We start from the raw sequence: 19603 nt of genomic DNA, 5'->3' as shown, positions 1-19603 counted from the left end.
TTCTTATTTTTATATCAAATTTTCGAAAATAACATAAACAATTAATGTTTTGATTCAAAAAAATTTGAAGTTTGTTACTTGCTTGTTAAGAAAGATTCAAACTTTAAGTTCTAGAATCATATCTTGTGATTTCTTATGAATCAAGTCATTAATTGTGATTTTAAAAATCAAATCTTTTTCAAAACTAATTTCAATCATATCTTTTCAAAAATATCTTCTTATCTTATCTTTTTCAAAAATATCTTTTCTAACTTCCTAACTTCTTATCTTTTCAAAGTTTGTTTCAACTCACTAACTAACTTTTTGTTTGTTTCTTAACTTTTTCAAAACCACCTAACTAATTCTCCCTTTCTAATTTTCGAAAATATCTCCCCCTTTTTCAAAAATTTCTTTTTAATTAACTAATTATTTTTATTTTTATTTTCGATTTCAAAAAAAAAAATTTCGAAAAAAAAAAATTTACTAAATATTTTTCAAAAACTATTTTCAAAAATCACTAACTCCTTTTCAAAAACAATTTTCGAAAAATCCCTCCTTCTCTCTCATCCTATTCTATTTATTTATTCATCTACTAACATCTCTTCCTCACATCATCACCAAATTCGAACCCCCTCCTCTATCTGTGTTCGAATTTCTTCTTCTTCTTTTCTACTAACAATAAGGAACCTCTTTACTGTGACATAGAGGATTCCTCTTCTTTTCTTTTTCTCTCTTCTTTCTTATGAGCAGGGACAGAGAAAAAGGCATTCTTGTTGAAGCTGATCCAGAACCTGAAAGGACTCTGAAGAGAAAATTAAGAGAAGCTAAATTACAACAATCCAGAGACAACTTGATTGAAAATTTCGAACAAGTAAAGGAGATGGCAGCCGAACCCAACAATAATGTAAGGAAGATGCTTGGTGACTTTACTGCACCTAATTCCAATTTACATGGAAGAAGCATCTCCATTCCTGCCATTGGAGCAAACAACTTTGAGCTGAAACCTCAGTTAGTTTCTCTGATGCAGCAGAACTGCAAGTTTCATGGACTTCCATCTGAACATCCTTTTCAGTTCTTAACTGAATTCTTGTAGATATGTGATACTGTTAAGACTAATGGAGTAGATCCTGAAGTCTACAGGCTCATGCTTTTCCCTTTTGCTGTAAGAGACAGAGCTAGATTATGGTTGGATTCTCAATCCAAGGACAGCCTGAACTCTTGGGATAAGCTGGTCACGGCTTTCTTAGCCAAGTACTTTCCTCCTCAAAAGCTGAGCAAGCTTAGAGCTGATGTTCAAACCTTCAGACAGAAAGAAGGTGAATCCCTCTATGAAGCTTGGGAAAGATACAAACAGTTGACCAAAAAGTGTCCTTCTGACATGCTCTCAGAATGGACCATCCTGGATATATTCTATGATGGTCTGTCTGAGTTATCAAAGATGTCATTGGATACCTCTGCAGGTGGATCCATTCACCTAAAGAAAACTCCTGCAGAAGCTCAAGAACTCATTGACATGGTTGCTAATAACCAGTTCATGTACACTTCTGAAAGGAATCCTGTAAGCAATGGGACGCCTATGAAGAAGGGAGTTCTTGAGATTGATACTCTGAATGCCATATTGGCTCAGAATAAAATATTGACTCAGCAAGTCAATATGATCTCTCAGAGTCTGCATGGAATGCAAGATGCATCCAACAGTACTCAAGAGGCTTCTTATGAAGAAGAAGCTTATGATCCTGAGAACCCTGCAATAGCAGAGGTGAAATACTTAGGTGAACCTTATGGAAACACCTATAACTCATCATGGAGAAATCATCCAAATTTCTCATGGAAGGATCAAAAGCCTCAACAAGGCTTTAATAATGGTGGAAGAAATAGGTTTAGCAATAGCAAGCCTTTTCCATCATCCACTCAGCAACAGACAGAGAACTCTGAACAAAATGCTTCTAATTTAGCAAATCTAGTCTCTGATCTATCTAAGGCCACTGTGAGTTTCATGAATGAAACAAGGTCTTCCATTAGAAATTTGGAAGCACAAGTGGGCCAGCTGAGTAAAAGGATCACTGAAATCCCTCCTAGTACTCTCCCAAGCAATACAGAAGAGAATCCAAAAGGAGAGTGCAAGGCCATTGACATAAGCACCATGGCCGAACCTGTGAGGAGAGGAGAGGACGTGAATCCCAAGGAGGAAGACCTCCTGGGACGTCCAGTGGTCAATAAGGAGCTTCCCTCTGAGGAACCAAAAGACTCTGAGGCTCATCTAGAGACCATAGAGATTCCATTGAACCTCCTTATACCCTTCATGAGCTCTGATGAGTATTCCTCTTCTGAAGAGAATGAGGATGTTACTGAAGAGCAAACTGCCAAGTTTCTTGGTGCAATCATGAAGCTGAATGCCAAATTATTTGGCATTGATACTTGGGAAGTTGAACCTCCCTTGTTCATCAATGAACTAAGTGATCTGGATCAACTGACATTGCCTCAGAAGAGACAGGATCCTGAAAAGTTCATATTACCTTGTACCATAGGCACCATGATCTTTAAAGCTCTGTGTGACCTTGGTTCAGGTATAAACCTCATGCCCCTCTCTGTAATAGAGAAACTGGGAATCTATGGGGTGCAAGCTGCTAAAATCTCACTAAAGATGGCAGACAGTTCAAGAAAACAGGCTTATGGACAAGAAGAGGACGTTTTAGTAAAGGTTGAGGGCCTTTACATCCCTGCTGATTTCATAGTCTTGGATACTGGAAAGGAAGAGGATGAATCCATCATCCTAGGAAGACCTTTCCTGGCCACAGCAAGAGCTGTGATTGATGTTGACAGAGGTGAAATAGTCCTTCAATGGAATGAGAACTCCCTTGTATTCAAAACTCAAAGATCTCCCTCTGCAACCATGGAGAGGAAGCTTGAAAAGCTTCTCTCAAAGCAGAGTCAACCAGAGCCCCCACAGTCAAACTCTAAGTTTGGTGTTGGGAGGCCACAACCAAACTCTAAGTTTGGTGTTGAACTCCCATATCCAAACTCTAAGTTTGGTGTTGGAGAGTCTCAACAAAGCTCTGCACATCTGTGAGGCTCCATGAGAGCCCACTGTCAAGCTATTGACATTAAAGAAGCACTTGTTGGGAGGCAACCCAATGTTTACCTAATTCTTATTTTTATTGTTTTTCATGTTTTCTTAGGTTCATGATCATGTGGAGTCACAAAATAAATAGAAAAATTGAAAACGGAATCAAAAACAGCAGAAGAAAAATCACACCCTGGAGGAGCATCTGTCTGGCGTTCAGCGCCAGAACAAAGCATGGTTCTGGCGCTGAACGCCCAAAATGGGCAGCTTCTGGGCACTGAACGCCAGAACAGGCATGGTTCTGGCGTTCAACGCCAGAAATGGCACACAAATGGGCGTTGAACGCCCAAAATGGCCACCAACCTGGCGCTGAACGCCCAGAGTTGGGTACAAAGGCATTTTTACATGCCTAATGGGTGCAGGGATGTAAAATCCTTGAACACCTCAGGATCTGTGGACCCCACAGGATCCCCACCTACCTCCACTCACTTCTTCTCACCACTTTCTTTCACACAACACCATAAACACTCTTCCCCAAAAACCCTTCACCAATCACCTCAAACTCTCTTCCCCATCACCTCTTCACCACTCACATCCATCCACTCTTCCCCATAAACCTACCTCATAAACTCCACCTACCTTCAAAATTCAAAACCAATTTCCCACCCAAACCCACCCATATGGTGTTTTCGAATATTCTAAGTTTGGTGTGGTAAAAGCATAGCTTTTTTGTTTTTCCATTACCATTGATGGCATCAAAGACCGGAGAATCCTCTAGAAGAGGGAAAGGGAAGATAAAAGCTTCCACATCCGAGTCATGGGAGACGGAAAGGTTCATCTCCAAAGCCCATCAAGACAACTTCTATGATGTTGTGGCCAAGAAGAAGGTGATCCTTGAGGTCCCTTTTAAACTCAAAAGAAATGAGTATCCGGAGATCCGACATGAAATTCAAAGAAGAGGTTGGGAAGTTCTAACAAATCCCATCCAACAAGTCGGCATCCTAATGGTTCAAGAGTTCTATGCCAATGCATGGATCACCAAGAACCATGATCAAAGTAAGAACTCGGATCCAAAGAACTATGTTACAATGGTTCGGGGGAAATACTTAGATTTTAGTCCGGAGAATGTGAGGTTGGCGTTCAACTTGCCATACATGGAAGAGAACGCACGCCCCTACACAAGGAGAGTCAACTTTGATCAAAGGTTGGACCAAGTCCTTATGGACATATGTGTAGAAGGAGCTCAATGGAAGATTGACTCCAAAGGCAAGCCGGTTCAACTAAGAAGATTGGACCTCAAGCCTATAGCTAGAGGATGGTTGGAGTTTATTCAATGCTCAATCATTCCCACTAGCAACCGGTCTGAAGTTACTATAGACCGGGCCATCATGATCCATAGTATCATGATTGGAGAAGAGGTGGAAGTTCATGAGATTATACCTCAAGAACTCTACAAGGTGGCTGACAAGTCCTCCACCATGGCAAGGTTAGCCTTTCCTCACCTCATTTGCCACCTATGCAATTCGGCTGGGATTGACATAGAGGGAGATATCCTCATCAAAGAGGACAAGCCCATCACTAAGAAAAAGATGCAGCAAGCAAGAGAGCCCAATCATGGAGCTCAAGAAGCGCAAGAAGCTCATTTCTATGAGATCCCAGAGATGCCTCAAATGCACTTTCCTCCACAAAATTATTGGGAGCAAATCAACACCTCCCTAGGAGAATTGAGTTCCAATATGGGACAACTAAGGGTGGAACATCAAGAGCACTCCATCATGCTTCATGAAATAAGAGAAGATCAAAAAGCAATGAGGGAAGAGCAACAAAGACAAGGAAGAGACATAGAAGAGCTCAAGGACATCATTGGTTCCTCAAGAAGGAAACACCACCATCACTAAGGTGGATTCATTCCTTGTTCTTCTTTCTTCTGTTTTTCGTTTTCTATGTTATGTGCCTATCTATGTTTGTGTCTTCACTACATGATCATTAGTAGTTAGTAACTTTGTCTTAAAGATATGAATGTCCTATGAATCCATCACCTCTCTTAAATGAAAAATGTTTTAATTCAAAAGAACAAGAAGTACATGAGTTTTGAATTTATCCTTGAACTTAGCTTAATTATATTAATGTGGTGACAATGCTTCTTGTTTTCTGAATGTATGCTTGAACAGTGCATATGTCTTTTGAAGTTGTTGTTTAAGAATGTTAAATATGTTGGCTCTTGAAAGAATGATGACTAGGAGACATGTTATTTGATAATCTGAAAAATCATAAAAATGATTCTTGAAGCAAGAAAAAGTAGCAAAGAGCAAAGCTTGCAGGAAAAAAAAAAAAGAGAAAAAAAATAGGCGAAAAAAAAAATTATAAAGAAAAAGAAAAAGCAAGCAGAAAAAGCCAATAACCCTTAAAACCAAAAGGCAAGGGCAAATAAAAAGGATCCCAAGGCTTTGAGCATCAGTGGATAGGAGGGCCTAAAGGAATAAAATCCTGGTCTAAGCGGCTAAACCAAGCTGTCCCTATCCATGTGCTTGTGGCGTGTAGGTGTCAAGTGAAAACTTGAGACTGAGCGGTTAAAGTCAAGGTCCAAAGCAAAAGAAGAGTGTGCTTAAGAACCCTGGACACCTCTAATTGGGGACTTTAGCAAAGCTGAGTCACAATCTGAAAAGGTTCACCCAAGTATGTGTCTGTGGCAATTTATGTATCCGGTGGTAATACTGGAAAACAAAGTGCTTAGGGCCACGGCCAAGACTCATAAAGAAGCTGTGTTCAAGAATCATCATACTGAACTAGGAGAGTCAATAACACTATTCAAAATCTGAAGTTCCTATAGATGCCAATCATTCTGAACCTCAATGGATAAAGTGAGATGCCAAAACTATTCAAGAGGCAAAAAGCAATAAGTCCCGCTCATATGATTAAAGCTCTGTTTCATTGATAGTTTGGAATTTATAGTATATTCTCTTCTTTTTATCCTATTTGATTTTCAGTTGCTTGGGGACAAGCAACAATTTAAGTTTGGTGTTGTGATGAGCGGATAATTTATACGCTTTTTGGCATTATTTTTAGTATATTTTTAGTAGGATCTAGTTACTTTTAGGGATGTTTTCATAAGTTTTTATGTTAAATTCACACTTCTGGACTTTACTATGAGTTTGTGTGTTTTTCTGTGATTTCAGGTATTTTCTGGCTGAAATTGAGGGACTTGAGCAGAAATCAGATTCAGAGGTTGAAAAAGGACTGCTGATGCTGTTGGATTCTGACCTCTCTGCACTCAAAGTGGATTTTCTGGAGCTACAGAACTCGAAATGGCGCGCTTCCAATTGCGTTGGAAATTAGACATCCAGGGCTTTCCATCAATATATAATAGTCCATACTTTGGCCAAGAATAGACGATGTAAACTGGCGTTCAACGCCAGCCTTCTGCCCAAATCTGGCGTCCAGCGCCAGAAAAGGATCCAAAACCAGAGTTGAACGCCCAAACTGGCACAGAAACTGGCGTTCAACTCCACAAATGGCCTCTGCACGTGCAACATTCAGGCTCAGCCCAAACACACACCAAGTGGGCCCAGGAAGTGGATTTATGCATCAATTACTTACTCATGTAAACCCTAGTAGCTAGTTTATTATAAATAGGACCTCTTACTATTGTATTAGGTATCTTTGGTCTCAGTTTTAATCCATTGTTCATCTTAGGAGACTATTGATCTCGTTTAGGGGGCTGGCCATCTCGGCCATGCCTGGACCTTCACTTATGTATTTTCATACGGTAGAGTTTCTACACTCCATAGATTAAGGTGTGGAGCTCTGCTGTTCCTCAAAGATTAATGCAAAGTACTATTGTTTTCTATTCAATTCTTCTTATTTCGCTTCTAAGATATCCATTCGCACCCAAGAACGTGATGAAGGTGATGATTATGTGTGACGCTCATCATCCTTCTCCCTTATGAACGCGTGCCTGACAAACACTTCTGTTCTACATGAATTAAGCTAGAATGAGTATCTCTTAGATCTCCTAACCAGAATCTTCGTGGCGTAAGCTAGAATGATGGCGGCATTCAAGAGAATCCGGAAAGTCTAAACCTTGTCTGTGGTATTCCGAGTAGGATTCAATGATTGAATGACTGTGACGAGCTCCTAACTCGCGATTGCAGGGCGTTAGTGACAGACGTAAAAGGATAGTAAATCCTATTTCAGCATGATCGAGAACCGACAGATGAATAGCCGTGCCGTGACAGGGTGCGTGAGCATATTATTCACTTAGAGGATAAGATGAAGCCATTGGCAAGGGTGATGCCTCCAGACGATTAGCCGTGCCGTGACAGGGCATTGGATCATTTTCCCGAGAGATGACCGAAAGTAGCCATTGACAGTGGTGATGTATCACATAAAGCCAGCCATGGAAAGGAGTGAGACTGATTGGATGAAGATAGCAGGAAAGCAGAGGTTCAGAGGAACGAAAAGCATCTCCATTCGCTTATCTGAAATTTCTACCAATGATTTACATAAGTATCTCTATCCCTATTCTATTATTTATTATTCGAAAACTCCATGATTATTTTATATCCGCCTGACTGAGATTTGCAAGGTGACCCTAGCTTGCTTCATACCAACAATCTCCGTGGGATTCGACCCTTACTCACGTAAGGTATTACTTGGACGACCCAGTGCACTTGCTGGTTAGTTGTATCGAAGTTGTGACAAATTATGAGTGTGTAATCACGATTACGCGCACCAAGTTGCTCACGTTGCCAGGGATTGTTCGAGCCTGGACATCACAATTTCGTGCACCAGATATATAGAAGTGTGGTTGAGTATAAATGTTTTATTTGTTATTATTTTTGTGCTGGCAATGAATGATTCTGGTTATCAATTCCAAACGTTAGACAAAACTTTTCCAAAAAAAAGTACCTCGCAAAATAACTACATTTTTAACAACGAATTAGGCTCATATAATAAATAATAGATAATAATTAGGAAGACAAGTTGGTAGCGCTCAATTTCTATTATGATCCTGACGTACCAAAAATTGGGTTGTTACAACTAATGATGTGCATTGAGTGGAGTTAAAAATTTGAGATCATTAATTAGCTGAGTTTTAGCTCTGATTACCCTGTTTGGTTTAGAAGGGACCCTACGCTTGAACTTTATGTTGATTGGAGTATAAGATTTCCAAGCGGGTTTTTATCTTTTTACATGATCTCTATTCGGAATGATTACCCTACTGGGTACCTTTTGGTTCTCACCCGTTTTGGGAAATATTTATTTTACAGATGCAGGATGTGATGCACCTCGTTGAGCATGCTGGTTTCCTCTCGAAAGTGAAGATTGTCTTTTGGGTTTTATTTTGTTTTAGATATTGTTGTTCTCCACTTTTGTATATTGTAACTGTATATCCCTGCTCTTAGAGGTTGATTATGGAGAAACATGTTGTATATTTTGTATCTTTCTGGGCTGTATTATACTATCTAGCTGGCCCTGTCTTTGCAGGTCGAGACTAGTATCATTATGTATCTTTTTGAATCTTATATATATATATATATATATATATATATATATATATATATATATATATATATCGCTCTTTTCTGACTGACGCTTATTTTTCTTCAATGTGCACGAGTGTGATGCGACTTTTGTTCTGTTATCTTTCTTCACAGGCTCCTAGCTATATTTATATCCTTCAATTATATATGTATATATTTTGCTTTTAGAGGTCGTAATACCTCACCACCTCTGACTTACGACTATAGCGTAAGGCTTTGTGGGATAGGATGTTACATTTTACACTTATCTTATCTAAGTCCGCCTTATTATATTATGGTGAATGGTGATTCTTAGATGCTTACGAATTCTCATCACAGAATTTGTGAGAATTAATTTTGTGGAAAAACGGAGTGTTACAAAAAAATATCCAAAACTAGTAATTGGGAGAGGAAGTAGGGGTGAGTGGTGCATGCATTGGATCGGAGGGCGAGGCCGTAGGGAAGAGCGGCACATACGAGGGGGGCGAGAGTTGTGGATTCAGGGGAAGAGTAATTGGAGTGGGAGATAGGCTGATATTGGGTGAGGCGTGTTTTTTAGCTTAATTCTTATTTTGAATTTCAATATTAGAATTTTTAAAAAGTTATTCAAATCGGCTGCACATAGAATTGATTCTCAAAACTTTCTCTATATTGATTATGTATACATCATCGGTCTCTTTTATCTATAAACAGATTTTGTTAACAAGTCTTACATGATATACATATACATACAGGCACATCCTACCACTACAAGAAAAATCAATTTTAGCGGCCATTTATTTTGCTTTTAGCGGCAATAAAAATAGCCGCTAATACATTTACCGGCAATTAGAAATTAGCCGTTTTATGCTTTGTCGCTAAAAGGCTTTAACGGCAATTATAACATTTGCCGGTAAAGACCTTTTTATTGGCTGCAAAAAGTATATAACTTTTAGCAACCATTTTCTTGGCAATTCATATGGCTACCAAAAGTAATTCTAAAATTGCAATATTATTCACTTTTAGCGGCCATTACTATTGCTGCCAAAACCCATTTTACCGGCAATTTATATGGCCACTGAAAATAATTATAAAATTATAATGTTATTTACTTTTAGTTGCAATTGTTATTGTCGCTAAAATCTTAAGACTTCTTTTAGTTATATTATACTCATTTTCTTAGAAGCAACGAACTATCTTTTTTTTAGAATCTCAGTTATTTTTGCCAACAATTATTATTATTATGCATAATATAAATATACTGAATTAATCACTACAAAATGAGATATTTCATTAAACTCAAAATATTGATACACAAATTTCTCTTCAAAAGTAATAAATCATGTTACAAATCTAAACAAAAAAAATGCTACAAGCCTATAACTATGAATATCATATACACGCCACGCCTGAAATCAAACACGCAAACAGAAGACCTTATGCCTAAGAAGTTAGAACTCAAGATAGATTATTTGATAAGTAACACCACATTTACAAAGCACATTGACATAAAATTGATTTGAAGGTAAGCACAGAATTCTTCAATTTCTTTCTAGCTAGTACTTAAGATGTAAACTTTTCCAAAGCCAATCCAAACTGCAACACCTAACAATGCTGGATTTGAACAATAGAAGGTTTGACTTTTCATTAAGTAAACATTCTACTTTTTCACAATTTCAGAGATCAATGTAAGATTCCTTATCTGCTCCATGATTTGCGGCCCAGTTTGCGGCCTCTGCTTTAAATCTAGAAGTTCCTGTACATAAGGTGCAGCAATGTTTGCAAACGAGAAATCTGGATTCAGTGTACCCTATGCCTGTCAAAAACTTCCAAAGTTAACAAACTAATAAAAAAATCAAAGCTATCATTCACTGAGAAATGGATGATTATAAAAGAAAGGAAAAAAAAACCTTCAATTGTTGAAAAGACCCTAATAACAAAGGTGAAGGTAGATGGAAAACGGAATGGCTGATCTTGTGCTATAACAAATAGATCCTGCCACAGAAATATAATTTTGTTTTTGAATAATCGAGTAAGAACAATTATTTTTGCATCAATAAAACAATCAGCTGAAGGAATAATACAATATTGAGATACAAACTTTACCACAGTGCTGGTTAAGCAGATTGTTCAAGAAAAACTAGACATGCAAGCTTAATACAATTATGTGAACCATAACGTACACCTCAATTGCTTGTTAAACTAAATAATCAACTTAAGGTTCTTACTGATGATAAATCCCCTGTAGGTTGAAGTGCTCCTAGGTCTATGAGGCTTTGCATTACCTGCATCACATATATGTCAAATTCTTTTTTTTCCTGGTGAAGAAAGAGCATCACCAGACAACAAGTCAAGAGTTCAAGACCTTTTTGGCGTCTTTTCGTAAACTACATTCTAATGTTTACTTTGATATCCATTTAGAATGATGATGATGATGACGATATATACATTTGATCCTACATGGCTACACTATTATTTAAAATAACAGGCGATAGTTTTTGTTATATAGGCACCAATGCAATGTGTATGTAAATGAAGCTTATAATAAATTGACCTTATACCATTAGATATATTGTGCAAATGAAGCTTTTCTTGGACAAGATTTTCCCTTGTTACCATTTTTCAACTATAAAAAGGGAAAACAAAATCAGAAGATAAAATGAACTTCAGCATATGGCATTATATGACCAACGCCTATGTAGAAAAGGAAAAAACCTTCAATCTATAATAAGCTTAGAATATACAATTTTTCACATTAATCTGATAGTGAGAGCTTACTCTTTAGATTATAATTCTACCATCCAACCATTCTGGAACTGCCTTATATCTTCGGTTTGAGTTTTAAATTGCAGCATAGTAAGCACCAACTAAAAGAAAGGATTTGAGTGCTTGGACATTATTTTTTTAGGTAGGGATAATCAGGCTCGTCTGGTACGGCTTCCGACTTTGAGTGCCAACTCGGTATCAATCTTGAGGGAGATGCCAAGTGCCTTCACAGAATGAGTCAGCAAACCGCTGCAAAGCGTGACTGAACCCCAATTTTGTGGTTTATTGATAAACCACTATTTTAAGGTTTATCTTGTACTCAATTGAGTGGATTTTATTAACTCTTTATCCACCTATTCATACTATTTGCATGGTTTTACGTTTTCCTTCCTAATTTTGTGCTATGATTGAAAACATGTTTCCTAGGACTTTAAATTGCTAATATTAATCCTCTCTTATTACCATTAGATGCCTTGATATGTGTGTTAAGTGATTTAAGAGTTTATAGGGCAGGAATGGCTTAGAGGATGGAAAGGAAGCATGCAAAAATGGAAGGAATACAAGAAGTTGAAGGAACTGCAAAGCTGTCAGCCAAACCTCTTCGCACTCAAACGGCTATAACTTTAGCTACAGAGGTCCAAATGATGCGGTTCCAGTTGCGTTAGAAAGCTAGCGCCCGCGTCATTTGCGAAAAATGCCTCCCACGCCTCAGCGTCACCCACGCGAATGTGTGCCCTAAAAATTGACGTAAAAAGGGTGTTTGGCAGTAAGTTGAGTTGGAACGGGGCTGGACCCATGCTGGAAGCACAAGCCCACTCACGCGAACGCGTGCCCCACGCGTCCGCGTCATTTTTCAGAGTATAGCCATCCACGCGATCGCGTCAACTACGCGACCGCGTCACCCAGAAATTTGGCAAAAAGAGTTTCGAACAAAGAGTTGTGCGAACGCGAGGCTGCACTCGCGCTAATCACACAAATCAGGCCACGCGATCGCGTGACCCACGCGTCCGCATCACCTGACCTTATCGCGCACCACGCGACCGCGTCACTCACGCGTCCGCGTCGCCTGCGCCGTACAACTTATCCAGATCAGCGCCAATTATCTTGTCTTTTATTTTCTAAATCCTAATCTCTTCTATCTTTTCTTTTTTTCTTCTTTCTTTCTTATTTATTTCTTTCACTTCTCATTATTTTTCACCTTCATTCTATTTTACTTAATTTATTCGTATATTTCATTCATTGCATTTTAATTTTGTGCATATTTTTCTTTTCTTTTCTTTTCTAAATTTATTATTTTTCCATTGGTGTCACTTGTTCATATTCAACTGTTGTGTCTTTTCTGATACTATTTTGGTGCTCAGTGACTTGTTTTACACTGTTGGGTATTATTATTCATAAGTCAATGCTAATTTTATAATACTGATATTTCTTTTGTATTGATATGCACTTACACTATTTCGCATTACCCACACCCTCTTCCCCATTGTTGTAATTCTTGCACTATTGATATGCCGTATGCTTCTACTATTTTCTCACTTGCGTGTTGTAGATACCATGTAATTGAGGCCCTTCTTATCTGGCATTAGCACCCATATTTTATTTATTTTCTATCTATGTTTTGGGTTACTTTTCTTCTTTTCCCTCTTCTTTTAGGATGGCCACCACAAAGGTAGAGGAAAAGCTTCTTAATGGAATGACAAACAAGTCCACCTGCACAATCTTTGGAGAAAAGTATCAGTTGAAGCAACCCGTCCACTTGTACATCTTAGCATGCACCGAGGACGGTGCAATCTTTAAGTGTGAGAGGTCAATACCGATCTCCATGGGTTAGTTACTCTTCTATCTCAACACCAATGGTTTATTTTCCTTGTTAGTTGTTTGATTGCATATTTGTTTGATTTTGTGCATATTTTACCACTTGGTTGAAGTAATATTTTCTTTTTCAAGAAACCTTTTAGAGCATTTCACTAATTTGAATAAAATTTAATGTTACACTTGTTTGAAGAAATATTATACTGGAACATGGTTTAGAGCTCGAACACACAAAACCTATGAGATTTTTGAGCCTATTTGATTGGTTGCATTTAAAAGGCGACAAAATGGCCCAAGTTAAATGATGAAAGCAATGCATATGTACTGTACTCAAAATCGGATGCATGAATATGTGGAAAACATAGTTAATGGGCAGTTAGATTTTGCATTGTAATTACATGGATTGTCTAAAGTTAGGTGGAAAGTTTAAGTTAATTAAGGATTCAGATTTTAGTCCACTTGGCCAAATACAATCCTACCTTGACCCTAACCCCATTACAACCCTTAAAAGACCTCTTGATATGTGTATTTTGTGCATTAAATTTTTGTTGATTGTTAGATGAAGAGCAAGCCTTAGAAAGCAAGGTTAGTAGAGAATTGATAGAATCGAAACCTTAAACACATGAGTGATTAGAGTGTATACACTTCCGGTGAGGGTTCGATGCTCGATTCTTTGTTCCCGGTTTTCATGAGCTATTTTCTTCTGCAAGTCTATTTGTACTTCATTTTTTATGATTTGAATTAGTGAAATCCAGTTCATGTTTGTTCTTGAAAGGTTTATTTACTTTTCATCAAGTTGGTAGAAATATTTTGCATTTATTTGCATTCATATAGATAGGATTTCATTTCATACATTTTACCATTCCGCTTCACTCCTTTATAGCTTCTCTTGAGCTTAGCATGAGGACATGCTATTGTTTAAGTGTGGGGAGGTTGATAAACTACTATTTTATGGTTTATCTTGTGCTCAATTGAGTGGATTTTATCAACTCTTTACCCACCTATTCATACTATTTGCATAGTTTTACGTTTTCCTTCCTAATTTTGTGCTATGATTGAAAACATGTTTCCTGGGCCTTTAAATTGCTAAAATTAATCCTCTCTTATTTCCATGAGATGCCTTGATATGTGTCTTAAGTGATTTCAGAGTTTATAGGGCAGGAATGGCTTAGAGGATGGAAAGGAAGCATGCAAAAATGGAAGGAATACAAGAAGTTGAAGGAACTGCAAAGCTGTCAGCCTGACCTCTACGCACTCAAACGGCTGTAACTTTAGCTACTGAGGTCCAAATGATGCGGTTTTAGTTGCGTTGGAAAGCTAACGTCTGGGGCTTTGATTTGCTATATAATTTGCCATAGTTTCCCTGACGATAAGTGACGCGAACACGTGATCTACGCGGACGCGTCGCAGTGGCGAAAAAACCAGCGTGTTTGAATTCGAAACCAGTGAATTCTGGGTTGTTTCTGACCCAGTTCTCGGCCCAGAAAACACAAATTAGAGGATATATAGTGGGAGAATGCATCCATTCACAATCATCAGCTCATAATTCATAATTTTAGTTTTAGATGTAGCTTTTAGAGAGAGCCTCTCTTAGGATTAGGATTTCTACTTTTATGCTGTTGAGTTAGATATTACTACCTCCATTGAGGACTTTATTATTCTAGTTTGTTTTCTATTTCCTTACTCTTTTATATCTTTAATCCTTATTCAAAGTTACAATTGGAAAGATTTTATGACATTATTAATGCAAAGAGTATTTTTCTATTTACCCCATTATTTGTTTGATTATCCTCAAGTATTTATTTAGTCATTTATTATATGAAATTGGCATCCATGTCAATGGAGTAGGTTCCCAACTTGATTTTGGAGTTGATTAATATTTGGAGACCCTTGAGTTAAATTACTCAAGAGTTAAATTGTAATTGGGTTTATTGTTGGCTGGCTCTCTAGTCACTAACGCTAATCCTTCCCAAGGGAGAGGATTAGAACTTGTGAATAGAAGTAGACTTCCAACTTACTTGAATTTCTTTTACTTTACTTGGTAAAGGAGAACTAAGTAGAAGTAACCTTCAATTATCAATTGATCTTGAGAAAAATCCAACAAGGATAGAACTTCCAATTAATCTTCTCCGGGTCAAGGCTTTTAATTTAATTGTATAAAATTTCTTATTTATTTTTATTGCTTTAATTTATGATTATACCTGTGCCCATTGCCCAAACTCCAAATTTCCCAGAAAACCCATAACCAATAATGACACACCTCCCTGCAATTCTTTGAGAAGATGACCCGAGGTTTAAATACTCGGTTATCAATTTTATTGGGTTTGCTTAAGTGACAAACAAAATGTTTGTAAGAAAGGACTTTTGTTGGTTTAGAAGCTATACCTGCAATGAGGATTTATTTGCAAATTTCTAGACCACGCAAAAGTTCTCTCTTCATTTATCTTCGGTAGAATTTGGGGGGTTTTATCAATATTTTCCGCACTTATTCTTATAAATTTCATGGTTTTTGTGTTTCCTTCCTAATTTTGCTTCTTGGCTTAAAACATGCTTCTTTTAACCTTGAAAATGCTATACTTTAGTCCTCTTCTATTACCATTCGATGCCGTGATGTGTTTGTTGAGTGGATTCAGGATCTATAGGGCAAGAATGGTCTAGAAGATGGAAAGAAAGCATGCACAAGTGGAAGGGACATGAAAAATGGAGCTTTGCAGAACTGGAGGCGACGCGCACGCGTGGATTAGCGCAGCAGTGACCGACACATACACATTCTCAACGCGTACGCATGGCGCGCAGAACTCAAATGACGCGTGACACCCAGCATGTGACTTCACTAATGAAATCATGGCTAGCGATTTCTGGGAGGCTCCAGGCCCAAATCCAACTTGATTCTACATGAAAAAGACCCAGGAATTGATGGAGGAAAGGGGGGATCAATCATTCACACCTTACACATAATTTTAGCTAGTTTTTTGTTCTTGTTTTTCTAGAGAGAGAAATTCTTACTTCTCTCTAGATTTAGTTTGTGTTTTATCTTCCCTTATTGAAATTCTGAATTGGGTCTTGTTAATTTTAGTTTCAAATACTTAATTTGAGTTTTCTAGTTATAATTTTGTTTAGATCTTGTGTTGAATTTGTGTTCTCTTGTTGTTTCCCCTTCCTTATCACTTTATGAACTTGTGGATCTTGAAGTTTTATTAGTGTATTGATGTTTTCTATGGTTGATAGTGTTAATTGAGTTGTTTTCTATTGATGATTGCTAGTGGGTATTTGTGATTTCCAATTGATTTGCAATTTGAATATGTCTTTTATTTGTGCATACCATGTGTTTGATGAAATGTTTCCTTTGATTATGGAGTAGTTTTCTATACTCTTGGCCTAGGCTATGGGAATTAGGTGAACTTGAGTCATTGGGTCTAATTGCTTTGGTGATTTGAGAACCCTTAGTGGTCAATTTGATATCCATTGACACCAATCTACTACTAAGCCAATTAGTAGTTGGATTAGGACTTATAAGTTGAGATTGATCAAGCCATTTGACGTACTTCAAGCGTTGAAGTAGATATTGTACGTACTTCAGGTGTTGAAATAGACTTAATGAGCTTGGTTCCTCATAATTGTCAAGATATGGTTATCAGACAAGGATGGTGACCCCAATTCCCATGCCTAGCCAAGAGTTCCTTTTATTATTCATATTTGAAACCCAAAAATCCCAATTGCTTGATTCTTGTTATAGTTAGTTTAGTTGTTTACTTAGTTCTAGAATAGAGGTAGATTTATATATGTCCCTTACTAGATTGAAATTGCTTACACTTGGCTTTAATTGCTTTGATTTAGTTTCTTGCACTTTAAGATTTCCTGCATGTTAAGTTTAGTAGTTTAAATTCTTGTTTATAACTCTCAACCCCGGAATTCTAACCAATATTGATGCACATGTTTGCCCATTCTCTTGAGGACGACCCGAGACCAATACTCTCGGTTACTTTATATTGGGGTTGACTTTGTGATAACCAAATCAAAATTTGATTGAAGGGAATTATATGTTGGTTTAGAACAATACTATGACAATGACATGATATTTGTTGATAAAATCTGGACCAACGGCAATTCTCATCTATCAAATTTTTGGCGCCGTTGCCGGGGAATGGTTACAACGTGTGCTTTGATATTGGTTATGTGAATATGTGAATATTGTAGATAGTTTACTTGCTTTTATTAATTTGTTTTTAGTTTAGATTTCCTTTAATGCATGAGCTATGACTTCTTAGTTGAATGACTCGGTGTCAACCGAATTCTAGCTTAGCCGAGCTTGATCCCGAAATTGAAAGAACCTTGTTACACACTCGGCAAGCTAAGCGGCGGTTGGATTACACGGCTAGTGCTTCGGCCTCTCTTGAGGAACCTTCCGAAACACTAGACGGAACCGAGAGTGACTTAGAGTCCACAACTTCCTGTTCCTCTGTTGGCACTACTAATACATCTTTGCATACTACAAGTGAAAACCACATGGTGGAGCCACATAGGATTACCTTGCACGAACAAGGAGCACCGGATCTCATTCTTCAACCGTTGCAAGCTAGGTATCCGAATCTTGATCTGAATTTTGAGTTGAAGAATAGTCTAATTAACTTGCTTTTTAAGTACCATGGACTACCGGGCCAAGACCCCATTAGGCACTTGAGAAACTTTCAAGTTGCTTGTTCTACGGCTCAAAGGCATGGTGCCGATGAGATTGCTATCATGGTTTTTGATTTCCCCTTCTCTCTTGAGGGGTCGGCAAAAGAGTGGTTTTACTCCCAACCTGATGAAGTGGTAACTGAATGGGACCTATTAAAAAGAGAGTTCTTAGATAAGTTCTTTCCGCTAGAGAAGACCGACTACATTTGGAAGGAAATTTCCGGTATAATGCAAAGAGACCAAGAGACACTCTATGAATACTGGATTCAATTTAAAAGGTTGTTGGAATCTTGTCCACATCATGGGTTAGACACTCATTTGCTCATTAGCTATTTCACTGGAGGTCTTTGTGCGGCAGACAAGAGATTGCTCACCGCCTCAAATGGTGGTTCCCTTTCTAAGAACAAGACGGCGGCAGAAGCATGGAGTTTGATCAATGATGTCACCGAGGCTACCCAACATGTGAGGGTGAGGAACAATCCTCCCAAGAGTGTGGTGGAAGCACCTCCTTCCGAATCGGCTTTGACTAAAGTGCTTGGAGACATGACCACTCTCCTCATAGAGATTCGCAAAGAACAAAAGGCATTTCAATCAATCCAAGCTATCCAAGCCCCACCTCAAAACCTCTAACTTGAAGGACCTCGTAGAGTATATGGTTTATGCTCTAGTACCGCACATCACAATGACCAATGCCATCAAGTCCAAGAGGATTACACTCTTGCGGTAGCCAATGTGAACTACAACAACCGCCCACCCTATCAATCTCAAGGCCAAAATAATTACTCTCATGGTAATAGTTCCAATCAAGGGTGGAGGGACAATGCTCTAGGAAACAACCACAATTAAAGATGGAACCAAGGCAACTCATCTTCTAATTACCACAACAATAACCAATCTTCTTCCCAATTTCACAACAATACCAACCAAAACCACCATAACCAACCATACAAACACTCACAACAAAACCACAACAACAACCATAGATACCAAATGCCTCATGCTGCACGAATTGTGAATCACACTTTTCACAACTCGTACCACTGACCAGCAAGTGCATTGGGTCGTCCAAGTAATACCTCACGTGAGTAAGGGTCGAATCCCACGGAGATTGTTGGTTTGAAGCAATCTATGGTTATCTTGTAAATCTTAGTCAGGAAGTCAATTATGTTTATCAGTTGAATTGCGAATAACCAAGAGAGCATAAATTAAAGGTTACTTGTTATGCAGTAATGGAGAATGTGTTGGAGTTTTGGAGATGCTTTGTCTTCTGAATCTCTGCTTTCCTCTGTCTTCTGATTCACGCACGCACGTCCTCCTATGGCAAGCTGTGTGTAGGTGGATCACCGTTGTCAATGGCTGCCATCCATCCTTCCAGTGAAAAGATTCCCAATGCGCTGTCACCGCACGGCTAATCATCTGCAGGTTCTCAATCATGCCGGAATAGGATCTGCTATCCTTTTGCGTCTGTCACTACGCCCAGCACTCGTGAGTTTGAGGTTCGTCACAGTCACTCAATCATTGAATCCTACTCGGAATACCACAGACAAGGTTTAGACTTTCCGGATTCTCATGAATGCCACCATCAGTTCTAGCTTATACCACGAAGATTCTGATTAAGAGATCTATGAGATACTCATTCAATCGGATATAGAACGGAGGTGGTTGTCAGGCACACGTTCATGGTTTGAGGAAGGTGATGAGTGTCACGGATCATCACCTTCATCATAATTAAGCGCGAATGAACATCTTAGATAGGAACAAGTGTGTTTGAATAGAAAACAGAAATACTTGCATTAATTCATCG

The 19603-nt window shown here is 38.3% G+C and overlaps 1 non-coding gene across 1 annotated transcript; it reads right to left on the bottom strand.

Annotated features, from left to right (window-relative positions):
* Window positions 1-1255: 1255 nt before the first annotated feature.
* Window positions 1256-1359, bottom strand: LOC148561740 (small nucleolar RNA R71). Its single transcript, XR_015887676.1, has one exon. It is a non-coding gene; the product is annotated as a small nucleolar RNA R71 (small nucleolar RNA).
* Window positions 1360-19603: the final 18244 nt, after the last annotated feature.

Source organism: Arachis ipaensis, chromosome B6 (genome assembly GCF_059453495.1).
Source record: "Arachis ipaensis isolate K30076 ecotype BB chromosome B6, ASM5945349v1, whole genome shotgun sequence".
NCBI lineage: Eukaryota > Viridiplantae > Streptophyta > Magnoliopsida > Fabales > Fabaceae > Arachis > Arachis ipaensis.
This window is presented reverse-complemented; position numbering and strand designations above follow the sequence as displayed.